Source organism: Oryctolagus cuniculus, chromosome 20, assembly GCF_051225735.1.
Source record: "Oryctolagus cuniculus isolate XC-2025 breed Fujian yellow rabbit chromosome 20, ASM5122573v1, whole genome shotgun sequence".
Taxonomy (NCBI): Eukaryota; Metazoa; Chordata; class Mammalia; order Lagomorpha; family Leporidae; genus Oryctolagus; species Oryctolagus cuniculus.
Window position 1 is genome coordinate 4340884 of NC_142886.1, and position 13737 is coordinate 4354620.

The following is a 13737-nucleotide window of genomic DNA, read 5'->3' on the forward strand; positions in this document are numbered from 1 at the left end:
TTCACGGTTCTTTTTGGTTAAATTTCACCGGGATACTACAACAATTTGTCCTGATACTCTGGATGAAAACAAAACTATCTGGTGTGTAGTGGCTAACTCAATCCCAGATCTTGCTACAGCCTCTGTGTTTGTTTGTGTTTTCTGGACATTCTCTATGGACTTTACGGTTTTGAATGCATTTTAGCATGTAAGATTTTGTTTTCAGCTGGCAAACGCTAATTGGTTCCACCTGGAGTCTAATACGCCTCACATTCGAGTTTTCTAGGAAGAAAGCTTCAGAAACCTGAGAAAACATGATATTTCTTTCTGTAAAGATGACATTGGATGCATTTGCCGAACAGGAAGCATGAGCTTTTCTCCAAAACCACTTTCACGGTGATTTTTGGTTAAGTTTCACACGAAATCCACAACAATTTGTCCAGATACTCTGGATGAAAGCAAAACTATCTGGTGTGTTGTGGCTATCTCAATCCCACATCTTGCTACAGCCTCTGTGTTTGTTTGTGTTTTCTGGACATTCTCTATGGACTTTACGGTTTTGAATGCATTTTAGCAGGACCCTTTTTGTTTTCAGCTGGCAAACGCTAATTGGTTCCACCTGGAGTCTAATACGCCACACATTCGAGTTTTCTAGGAAGAAAGCTTCAGAAACCTGAGAAAACATGATATTTCTTTCTGTAAACCTGACATTGGCTACATTTGCCAAACAGGAAGCATGTGCTTTTCTCCAAAACCACTTTCACGGTGTTTTTTGGTTAAATTTCACCGGGATACTACAACATTTTGTCCAGATACTCTGGATGAAAACAAAACAATCTGATGTGTAGTGGCTATCTCAATCCCAGATCTTACTACAGCTTCTCTGTTTGTGTTTTCTGGACATTCTCTATGGACTTTACGGGTTTGAATGCATTTTAGCATGTATGTTTTTGTTTTCAGCTGGCAAACGCTAATTGGTTCCAGCTGGAGTCTAATACGCCACGCATTCGAGTTTTCTAGGAAGAAAGCTTCAGAAACCTGAGAAAACATGATATTTCTTTCTGTAAACATGACATTGGATGCATTTGCCGAACCGGAAGCATGAGCTTTTCTCCAAAACCACTTTCACGGTGATTTTTGGTTAAGTTTCACCCAAAATCCACAACAATTTGTCCAGATACTCTGGATGAAAACAAAACTATCTGGTGTGTTGTGGCTATCTCAATCCCACATCTTGCTACAGCCTCTGTGTTTGTTTGTGTTTTCTGGACATTCTCTATGGACTTTACGGGTTTGAATGCATTTTAGCATGTAAGTTTTTGTTTTCTGCTGGCAAACGCTAATTGGTTCCACCTGGAGTCTAATTCGCCACACATTCGAGTTTTCTAGGAAGAAAGCTTCAGAAACCTGAGAAAACATGATATTTCCTTCTGTAAACATGACATTGGCTACATTTGCAGAACAGGAAGATTGTGCTTTTCTGCAAAACCACTTTCACGGTGATTTTTGGTTAAGTTTCACCCGAAATCCACAAAATTTTGTCCAGATACTCTGGATGAAAACAAAACTATCTGGTGTGTAGTGGCTATCTCAATCCAACATCTTGCTACAACCTCTGTGTTTGTTTGTGTTTTCTGGACATTTTCTATGGACTTTACGGTTTTGAATGCATTTTAGCATGTAAGTTTTTGTTTTCAGCTGGCAAACGCTAATTGGTTCCACCTGGAGTCTAATTCGCCACACATTCGAGTTTTCTAGGAAGAAAGCTTCAGAAACCTGAGAAAACATGATATTTCCTTCTGTAAACATGACATTGGCTACATTTGCAGAACAGGAAGATTGTGCTTTTCTCCAAAACCACTTTCACGGTGATTTTTGGTTAAGTTTCACCCGAAATCCACAATTTGTCCAGATACTCTGGATGAAAACAAAACTATCTGGTGTGTTGTGGCTATCTCAATCCCACATCTTGCTACAGCCTCTGTGTTTGTTTGTGTTTTCTGGACATTCTCTATGGACTTTACGGTTTTGAATGCATTTTAGCATGTAAGTTTTTGTTTTCAGCTGGCAAACGCTAATTGGTTCCACCTGGAGTCTAATTCGCCACACATTCGAGTTTTCTAGGAAGAAAGCTTCAGAAACCTGAGAAAACATGATATTTCCTTCTGTAAACATGACATTGGCTGCATTTGCAGAACAGGAAGATTGTGCTTTTCTCCAAAACCACTTTCACAGTGATTTTTGGTTAAGTTTCACCCGAAATCCACAACAATTTGTCCAGATACTCTGGATGAAAACAAAACTATCTGGTGTGTTGTGGCTATCTCAATCCCACATCTTGCTACAGCCTCTGTGTTTGTTTGTGTTTTCTGGACATTCTCTATGGACTTTATGGTTTTGAATGCATTTTAGCAGGACCCTTTTTATTTTCTGCTGGCAAACGCTAATTGGTTCCACCTGGAATCTAATACGTCACACATTCGAGTTTTCTAGGAAGAAAGCTTCAGAAACCTGAGAAAACATGATATTTCTTTCTGTAAACCTGACATTGGCTACATTTGCCGAACAGGAAGCATGTGCTTTTCTCCAAAACCACTTTCACGGTGTTTTTTGGTTAAATTTCACTGGGATACTACAACATTTTTTCCAGATACTCTGGATGAAAACAAAACTATCTGGTGTGTTTTGGCTATCTCAATCCCACATCTTGCTACAGCCTCTGTGTTTGTTTGTGTTTTCTGGACATTCTCTATGGACTTTATGGTTTTGAATGCATTTTAGCAGGACCCTTTTTGTTTTCTGCTGGCAAACGCTAATTGGTTCCACCTGGAGTCTAATACGCCACACATTCGAGTTTTCTAGGAAGAAAGCTTCAGAAACCTGAGAAAACATGATATTTCTTTCTGTAAACATGACATTGGATGCATTTGCCGAACAGGAAGCATGAGCTTTTCTCCAAAACCACTTTCACGGTGATTTTTGGTTAAGTTTCACCCGAAATCCACAACATTTTGTCCAGATACTCTGGATGAAAACAAAACTATCTGGTGTGTTTTGGCTATCTCAATCCCACATCTTGCTACAGCCTCTGTGTTTGTTTGTGTTTTCTGGACATTCTCTATGGACTTTACGGTTTTGAATGCATTGTAGCATGTAAGTTTTTGTTTTCAGCTGGCAAACGTTAATTGGTTCCACCTGGAGTCTAATTCGCCACACATTCGAGTTTTCTAGGAAGAAAGCTTCAGAAACCTGAGAAAACATGATATTTCCTTCTGTAAACATGACATTGGATGCATTTGCAGAACAGGAAGCATGAGCTTTTCTACAAAACCACTTTCACGGTGATTTTTGGTTAAGTTTCACCCGAAATCCACAACAATTTGTCCAGATACTCTGGATGAAAACAAAACTATCTGGTGTGTTGTGGCTATCTCAATCCCACATCTTGCTACAGCCTCTGTGTTTGTTTGTGTTTTCTGGACATTCTCTATGGACTTTACGGTTTTGAATGCATTTTAGAATGTAAGTTTTTGTTTTCTGCTGGCAAACGCTAATTGGTTCCACCTGGAGTCTAATTCGCCACACATTCGAGTTTTCTAGGAAGAAAGCTTCAGAAACCTGAGAAAACATATATTTCTTTCTGTAAACATGACATTGGATGCATTTGCCGAACAGCAAGCATGAGCTTTTCTCCAAAACCACTTTCACGGTGATTTTTGGTTAAGTTTCACCCGAAATCCACAACATTTTGTCCAGATACTCTGGATGAAACCAAAACTATCTGGTGTGTAGTGGCTATCTCAATCCCACATCTTGCTACAGCCTCTGTGTGTGTTTGTGTTTTCTGGACATTCTCTATGGACTTTACGGTTTTGAATGCATTTTAGCATGTAAGTTTTTGTTTTCAGCTGGCAAATGCTAATTGGTTCCACCTGGAGTCTAATACGCCACACATTCGAGTTTTCTAGGAAGAAAGCTTCAGAAACCTGAGAAAACATGATATTTCCTTCTGTAAACATGACCTTGGCTGCATTTGCCGAACAGGAAGCATGAGCTTTTCTCCAAAACCACTTTCACGGTGATTTTTGGTTAAATTTCACCCAAAATCCACAACATTTTTTCCAGATACTCTGCATGAAAGCAAAACTATATGGTGTGTTGTGGCTATCACAATCCCACATCTTGCCACAGCCTCTGTGCTTGTTTGTGTTTTCTGGACATTCTCTATGGACTTTACGGTTTTGAATGCATTTTAGCAGGACCGTTTTTGTTTTCAGCTGGCAAACGCTAACTGGTTCCACCTGGAGTCTAATACGCCACACATTCGAGTTTTCTAGGAAGAAAGCTTCAGAAACCTGAGAAAACATGATATTTCTTTCTGTAAACATGACATTGGATGCATTTGCCGAACAGGAAGCATGAGCTTTTCTCCAAAACCACTTTCACGGTGATTTTTGGTTAAGTTTCACCCGAAATCCACAACATTTTGCCCAGATACTCTGGATGAAAACAAAACTATCTGGTGTGTAGTGGCTATGTCCATCCCAGATCTTGCTACAGCCTCTGTGTTTGTTTGTGTTTTCTGGACATTCTCTATGGACTTTACGGGTTTGAATGCATTTTAGCATGTAAGTTTTTGTTTTCTGCTGGCAAACGCTAATTGGTTCCACCTGGAGTCTAATACGCCACACATTCGAGTTTTCTAGGAAGAAAGCTTCAGAAACCTGAGAAAACATGATATTTCTTTCTGTAAACATGACATTGGCTACATTTGCCGAACACGAAGCATGTGCTTTTCTCCAAAACCACTTTCACGGTGATTTTTGGTTAAGTTTCACCCGAAATCCACAACATTTTGTCCAGATACTCTGGATGAAAACAAAACTATCTGGTGTGTAGTGGCTATCTCAATCCCACATCTTGCTACAGCCTCTGTTTTTGTTTTTGTTTTCTGGACATTCTCTATGGACTTTACGGGTTTGAATGCATTTTAGCATGTAAGTTTTTGTTTTCAGCTGGCAAACGCTAATTGGTTCCACCTGGAGTCTAATTCGCCACACATTCGAGTTTTCTAGGAAGAAAGCTTCAGAAACCTGAGAAAACATGATATTTCCTTCTGTAAACATGACATTGGATGCATTTGCAGAACATGAAGATTGTGCTTTTCTCCAAAACCACTTTCACGGTGATTTTTGGTTAAGTTTCACCCGAAATCCACAATTTGTCCAGATACTCTGGATGAAAACAAAACTATCTGGTGTGTTGTGGCTATCTCAATCCCACATCTTGCTACAACCTCTGTGTTTGTTTGTGTTTTCTGGACATTCTCTATGGACTTTACGGTTTTGAATGCATTTTAGCATGTAATTTTTTGTTTTCAGCTGGCAAACGCTAATTGGTTCCACCTGGAGTCTAATACGCCACACATTCGAGTTTTCTAGGAAGAAAGCTTCAGAAACCTGAGAAAACATGATATTTCTTTCTGTAAACATGACATTGGATGCATTTGCCGAACAGGAAGCATGAGCTTTTCTCCAAAACCACTTTCACGGTGATTTTTGGTTAAGTTTCACCCGAAATCCACAACATTTTGTCCAGATACTCTGGATGAAAACAAAACTCTCTGGTGTGTTGTGGCTATCTCAATCCCACATCTTGCTACAGCCTCTGTGTTTGTTTGTGTTTTCTGGACATTCTCTATGGACTTTATGGTTTTGAATGCATTTTAGCAGGACCCTTTTTATTTTCTGCTGGCAAACGCTAATTGGTTCCACCTGGAATCTAATACGTCACACATTCGAGTTTTCTAGGAAGAAAGCTTCAGAAACCTGAGAAAACATGATATTTCTTTCTGTAAACCTGACATTGGCTACATTTGCCGAACAGGAAGCATGTGCTTTTCTCCAAAACCACTTTCACGGTGTTTTTTGGTTAAATTTCACTGGGATACTACAACATTTTTTCCAGATACTCTGGATGAAAACAAAACTATCTGGTGTGTTTTGGCTATCTCAATCCCACATCTTGCTACAGCCTCTGTGTTTGTTTGTGTTTTCTGGACATTCTCTATGGACTTTATGGTTTTGAATGCATTTTAGCAGGACCCTTTTTGTTTTCTGCTGGCAAACGCTAATTGGTTCCACCTGGAGTCTAATACGCCACACATTCGAGTTTTCTAGGAAGAAAGCTTCAGAAACCTGAGAAAACATGATATTTCTTTCTGTAAACATGACATTGGATGCATTTGCCGAACAGGAAGCATGAGCTTTTCTCCAAAACCACTTTCACGGTGATTTTTGGTTAAGTTTCACCCGAAATCCACAACATTTTGTCCAGATACTCTGGATGAAAACAAAACTATCTGGTGTGTTTTGGCTATCTCAATCCCACATCTTGCTACAGCCTCTGTGTTTGTTTGTGTTTTCTGGACATTCTCTATGGACTTTACGGTTTTGAATGCATTGTAGCATGTAAGTTTTTGTTTTCAGCTGGCAAACGTTAATTGGTTCCACCTGGAGTCTAATTCGCCACACATTCGAGTTTTCTAGGAAGAAAGCTTCAGAAACCTGAGAAAACATGATATTTCCTTCTGTAAACATGACATTGGATGCATTTGCAGAACAGGAAGCATGAGCTTTTCTACAAAACCACTTTCACGGTGATTTTTGGTTAAGTTTCACCCGAAATCCACAACAATTTGTCCAGATACTCTGGATGAAAACAAAACTATCTGGTGTGTTGTGGCTATCTCAATCCCACATCTTGCTACAGCCTCTGTGTTTGTTTGTGTTTTCTGGACATTCTCTATGGACTTTACGGTTTTGAATGCATTTTAGAATGTAAGTTTTTGTTTTCTGCTGGCAAACGCTAATTGGTTCCACCTGGAGTCTAATTCGCCACACATTCGAGTTTTCTAGGAAGAAAGCTTCAGAAACCTGAGAAAACATATATTTCTTTCTGTAAACATGACATTGGATGCATTTGCCGAACAGCAAGCATGAGCTTTTCTCCAAAACCACTTTCACGGTGATTTTTGGTTAAGTTTCACCCGAAATCCACAACATTTTGTCCAGATACTCTGGATGAAACCAAAACTATCTGGTGTGTAGTGGCTATCTCAATCCCACATCTTGCTACAGCCTCTGTGTGTGTTTGTGTTTTCTGGACATTCTCTATGGACTTTACGGTTTTGAATGCATTTTAGCATGTAAGTTTTTGTTTTCAGCTGGCAAATGCTAATTGGTTCCACCTGGAGTCTAATACGCCACACATTCGAGTTTTCTAGGAAGAAAGCTTCAGAAACCTGAGAAAACATGATATTTCTTTCTGTAAACATGACATTGGATGCATTTGCCGAACAGGAAGCATGAGCTTTTCTCCAAAACCACTTTCACGGTGATTTTTGGTTAAGTTTCACCCGAAATCCACAACATTTTGCCCAGATACTCTGGATGAAAACAAAACTATCTGGTGTGTAGTGGCTATGTCCATCCCAGATCTTGCTACAGCCTCTGTGTTTGTTTGTGTTTTCTGGACATTCTCTATGGACTTTACGGGTTTGAATGCATTTTAGCATGTAAGTTTTTGTTTTCTGCTGGCAAACGCTAATTGGTTCCACCTGGAGTCTAATACGCCACACATTCGAGTTTTCTAGGAAGAAAGCTTCAGAAACCTGAGAAAACATGATATTTCTTTCTGTAAACATGACATTGGCTACATTTGCCGAACACGAAGCATGTGCTTTTCTCCAAAACCACTTTCACGGTGATTTTTGGTTAAGTTTCACCCGAAATCCACAACATTTTGTCCAGATACTCTGGATGAAAACAAAACTATCTGGTGTGTAGTGGCTATCTCAATCCCACATCTTGCTACAGCCTCTGTTTTTGTTTTTGTTTTCTGGACATTCTCTATGGACTTTACGGGTTTGAATGCATTTTAGCATGTAAGTTTTTGTTTTCAGCTGGCAAACGCTAATTGGTTCCACCTGGAGTCTAATTCGCCACACATTCGAGTTTTCTAGGAAGAAAGCTTCAGAAACCTGAGAAAACATGATATTTCCTTCTGTAAACATGACATTGGATGCATTTGCAGAACATGAAGATTGTGCTTTTCTCCAAAACCACTTTCACGGTGATTTTTGGTTAAGTTTCACCCGAAATCCACAATTTGTCCAGATACTCTGGATGAAAACAAAACTATCTGGTGTGTTGTGGCTATCTCAATCCCACATCTTGCTACAACCTCTGTGTTTGTTTGTGTTTTCTGGACATTCTCTATGGACTTTACGGTTTTGAATGCATTTTAGCATGTAATTTTTTGTTTCCAGCTGGCAAACGCTAATTGGTTCCACCTGGAGTCTAATACGCCACACATTCGAGTTTTCTAGGAAGAAAGCTTCAGAAACCTGAGAAAACATGATATTTCTTTCTGTAAACATGACATTGGATGCATTTGCCGAACAGGAAGCATGAGCTTTTCTCCAAAACCACTTTCACGGTGATTTTTGGTTAAGTTTCACCCGAAATCCACAACATTTTGTCCAGATACTCTGGATGAAAACAAAACTCTCTGGTGTGTTGTGGCTATCTCAATCCCACATCTTGCTACAGCCTCTGTGTTTGTTTGTGTTTTCTGGACATTCTCTATGGACTTTATGGTTTTGAATGCATTTTAGCAGGACCCTTTTTGTTTTCTGCTGGCAAACGCTAATTGGTTCCACCTGGAATCTAATACGTCACACATTCGAGTTTTCTAGGAAGAAAGCTTCAGAAACCTGAGAAAACATGATATTTCTTTCTGTAAACATGACATTGGCTACATTTGCTGAAAAGGAAGCATGTGCTTTTCTCCAAAACCACTTTCACAGTGTTTTTTGGTTAAATTTCACCGGGATACTACAACATTTTGTCCAGATACTCTGGATGAAAACAAAACTATCTGGTGTGCAGTGGCTATCTCAATCCCAGATCTTACTACAGCTTCTCTGTTTGTGTTTTCTGGACATTCTCTATGGACTTTACGGTTTTGAATGCATTTTAGCATGTAAGTTTTTGCTTTCAGCTGGCAAACGCTAATTGGTTCCACCTGGAGTCTAATTCGCCACACATTCGAGTTTTCTAGGAAGAAAGCTTCAGAAACCTGAGAAAACATGATATTTCTTTCTGTAAACATGACATTGGATGCATTTGCCGAACAGGAAGCATGAGCTTTTCTCCAAAACCACTTTCACGGTGATTTTTGGTTAAGTTTCACCCAAAATCCACAACATTTTGTCCAGATACTCTGGATGAAAACAAAACTATCTGGTGTGTTGTGGCTATCTCAATCCCACATCTTGCTACAGCCTCTGTGTTTGTTTGTGTTTTCTGGACATTCTCTATGGACTTTACGGGTTTGAATGCATTTTAGCATGTAAGTTTTTGTTTTCAGCTGGCAAACGCTAATTGGTTCCACCTGGAGTCTAATACGCCACACATTCGAGTTTTATAGGAAGAAAGCTTCAGAAACCTGAGAAAACATGATATTTCCTTCTGTAAACATGACATTGGATGCATTTGCCGAACAGGTATCATGAGCTTTTCTCCAAAACCACTTTCACGGTGATTTTTGGTTAAGTTTCACCTGAAATCCACAACAATTTGTCCAGATACTCTGGATGAAAACAAAACTATCTGGTGTGTTTTGGGTATCTCAATCCCACATCTTGCTACAGCCTCTGTGTTTGTTTGTGTTTTCTGGACATTCTCTATGGACTTTACGGTTTTGAATGCATTTTAGCCTGTAACTTTTTGTTTTCAGCTGGCAAACGCTAATTGGTTCCACCTGGAGTCTAATTCGCCACACATTCGAGTTTTCTAGGAAGAAAGCTTCAGAAACCTGAGAAAACATGATATTTCCTTCTGTAAACATGACATTGGATGCATTTTCCGAACAGGAAGCATGAGCTTTTCTCCAAAACCACTTTCACGGTGATTTTTGGTTAAGTTTCACCCGAAATCCACAACAATTTGTCCAGATACTCTGGATGAAAACAAAACTATCTGGTGTGTTGTGGCTATCTCAATCCCACATCTTGCTACAGCCTCTGTGTTTGTTTGTGTTTTCTGGACATTCTCTATGGACTTTACGGTTTTGAATGCATTTTAGCATGTAAGTTTTTGTTTTCTGCTGGCAAACGCTAATTGGTTCCACCTGGAGTCTAATACACCACACATTCGAGTTTTCTAGGAAGAAAGCTTCGGAAACCTGAGAAAACATGATATTTGTATTTGTAAACATGACATTGGATGCATTTGCCGAACAGGAAGCATGAGCTTTTCTCCAAAACCACTTTCACGGTGATTTTTGGTTAAGTTTCACCCAAAATCCACAATTTGTCCAGATACTCTGGATGAAAACAAAACTATCTGGTGTGTTGTGGCTATCTCAATCCCACATCTTGCTACAACCTCTGTGTTTGTTTGTGTTTTCTGGACATTCTCTATGGACTTTACACTTTTGAATGCATTTTAGCATGTAAGTTTTTGTTTTCAGCTAGCAAACGCTAATTGGTTCCACCCGGAGTCTAATTCGCCACACATTCGAGTTTTCTAGGAAGAAAGCTTCAGAAACCTGAGAAAACATGATATTTCTTTCTGTAAACATGACATTGGAAGCATTTGCCGAACAGGAAGCATGTGCTTTTCTCCAAAACCACTTTCACGGTGTTTTTAGGTTAAATTTCACCGGGATACTACAACATTTTGTCCAGATACTCTGGATGAAAACAAAACTATCTGGTGTGTAGTGGCTATCTGAATCCCAGATCTTACTACAGCTTCTCTGTTTGTGTTTTCTGGACATTCTCTATGGACTTTACGGGTTTGAATGCATTTTAGCATGTAAGTTTTTGTTTTCGGCTGGCAAACGCTAATTGGTTCCACCTGGAGTCTAATTCGCCACACATTCGAGTTTTCTAGGAAGAAAGCTTCAGAAACCTGAGAAAACATGATATTTCCTTCTGTAAACATGACATTGGATGCATTTGCAGAACATGAAGATTGTGCTTTTCTCCAAAACCACTTTCACGGTGATTTTTGGTTAAGTTTCACCCGAAATCCACAACATTTTGTCCAGATACTCTGGATGAAAACAAAACTATCTGGTGTGTTGTGGCTATCTCAATCCCACATCTTGCTACAACCTCTGTGTTTGTTTGTGTTTTCTGGACATTCTCTATGGACTTTACGGGTTTGAATGCATTTTAGCATGTAAGTTTTTGTTTTCCGCTGGCAAACGCTAATTGGTTCCACCTGGAGTCTAATACGCCACACATTCGAGTTTTCTAGGAAGAAAGCTTCAGAAACCTGAGAAAACATGATATTTCTTTCTGTAAACATGACATTGGAAGCATTTGCCGAACAGGAAGCATGAGCTTTTCTCCAAAACCACTTTCACGGTGATTTTTGGTTAAGTTTCACCCGAAATCCACAACATTTTGTCCAGATACTCTGGATGAAAACAAAACTATCTGGTGTGTAGTGGCTATGTCCATCCTAGATCTTGCTACAGCCTCTGTGTTTGTTTGTGTTTTCTGGACATTCTCTATGGACTTTACGGGTTTGAATGCATTTTAGCATGTAAGTTTTTGTTTTCTGCTGGCAAACGCTAATTGGTTCCACCTGGAGTCTAATACGCCACACATTCGAGTTTTCTAGGAAGAAAGCTTCAGAAACCTGAGAAAACATGATATTTCTTTCTGTAAACATGACATTGGCTACATTTGCCGAACACGAAGCATGTGCTTTTCTCCAAAACCACTTTCACGGTGATTTTTTGTTAAGTTTCACCCGAAATCCACAACATTTTGCCCAGATACTCTGGATGAAAACAAAACTATCTGGTGTGTAGTGGCTATCTCAATCCCACATCTTGCTACAGCCTCTGTGTTTGTTTTTGTTTTCTGGACATTCTCTATGGACTTTACGGTTTTGAATGCATTTTAGCATGTAAGTTTTTGTTTTCCGCTGGCAAACGCTAATTGGTTCCACCTGGAGTCTAATTCGCCACACATTCGAGTTTTCTAGGAAGAAAGCTTCAGAAACCTGAGAAAACATGATATTTCTTTCTGTAAACATGACATTGGATGCATTTGCCGAACAGGAAGCATGAGCTTTTCTCCAAAACCACTTTCACGGTGATTTTTGGTTAAGTTTCACCCAAAATCCACAACATTTTGTCCAGATACTCTGGATGAAAACAAAACTATCTGGTGTGTTGTGGCTATCTCAATCCCACATCTTGCTACAGCCTCTGTGTTTGTTTGTGTTTTCTGGACATTCTCTATGGACTTTACGGGTTTGAATGCATTTTAGCATGTAAGTTTTTGTTTTCAGCTGGCAAACGCTAATTGGTTCCACCTGGAGTCTAATACGCCACACATTCGAGTTTTCTAGGAAGAAAGCTTCAGAAACCTGAGAAAACATGATATTTCCTTCTGTAAACATGACATTGGATGCATTTGCCGAACAGGTATCATGAGCTTTTCTCCAAAACCACTTTCACGGTGATTTTTGGTTAAGTTTCACCTGAAATCCACAACAATTTGTCCAGATACTCTGGATGAAAACAAAACTATCTGGTGTGTTTTGGGTATCTCAATCCCACATCTTGCTACAGCCTCTGTGTTTGTTTGTGTTTTCTGGACATTCTCTATGGACTTTACGGTTTTGAATGCATTGTAGCATGTAAGTTTTTGTTTTCAGATGGCAAACGCTAATTAGTTCCACCTGGAGTCTAATACGCCACACATTCGAGTTTTCTAGGAAGAAAGCTTCAGAAACCTGAGAAAACATGATATTTCTTTCTGTAAACATGACATTGGATGCATTTGCCGAACAGGAAGCATGAGCTTTTCTCCAAAACCACTTTCACGGTGATTTTTGGTTAAGTTTCACCCGAAATCCACAACATTTTGTCCAGATACTCTGGATGAAAACAAAACTATCTGGTGTGTTGTGGCTATCTCAATCCCAGATCTTGCTACAACCTCTGTGTTTGTTTGTGTTTTCTGGACATTCTCTATGGACTTTACGGTTTTGAATGCATTTTAGCATGTAAGTTTTTGTTTTCAGCTGGCAAACGCTAATTGGTTCCACCCGGAGTCTAATACGCCACACATTCGAGTTTTCTAGGAAGAAAGCTTCAGAAAACTGAGAAAACATGATATTTCTTTCTGTAAACATGACATTGGATGGATTTGCCGAACAGGAAGCATGAGCTTTTCTCCAAAACCACTTTCACGGTGATTTTTGGTTAAGTTTCACCCGAAATCCACAACAATTGGTCCAGATACTCTGGATGAAAACAAAACTATCTGGTTTGTTTTGGCTATCTCAATCCCACATCTTGCTACAGCCTCTGTGTTTGTTTGTGTTTTCTGGACATTCTCTATGGACTTTACGGGTTTGAATGCATTTTAGCATGTAAGTTTTTGTTTTCAGCTGGCAAACGTTAATTGGTTCCACCTGGAGACTAATACGCCACACATTCGAGTTTTCTAGGAAGAAAGCTTCAGAAACCTGAGAAAACATGATATTTCCTTCTGTAAACATGACATTGGATGCATTTGCCGAACAGGAAGCATGAGCTTTTCTCCAAAACCACTTTCACGGTGATTTTTGGTTAAGTTTCACCCGAAATCCACAACAATTTGTCCTGATACTCTGGATGAAAACAAAACTATCTGGTGTGTTGTGGCTATCTCAATCCCACATC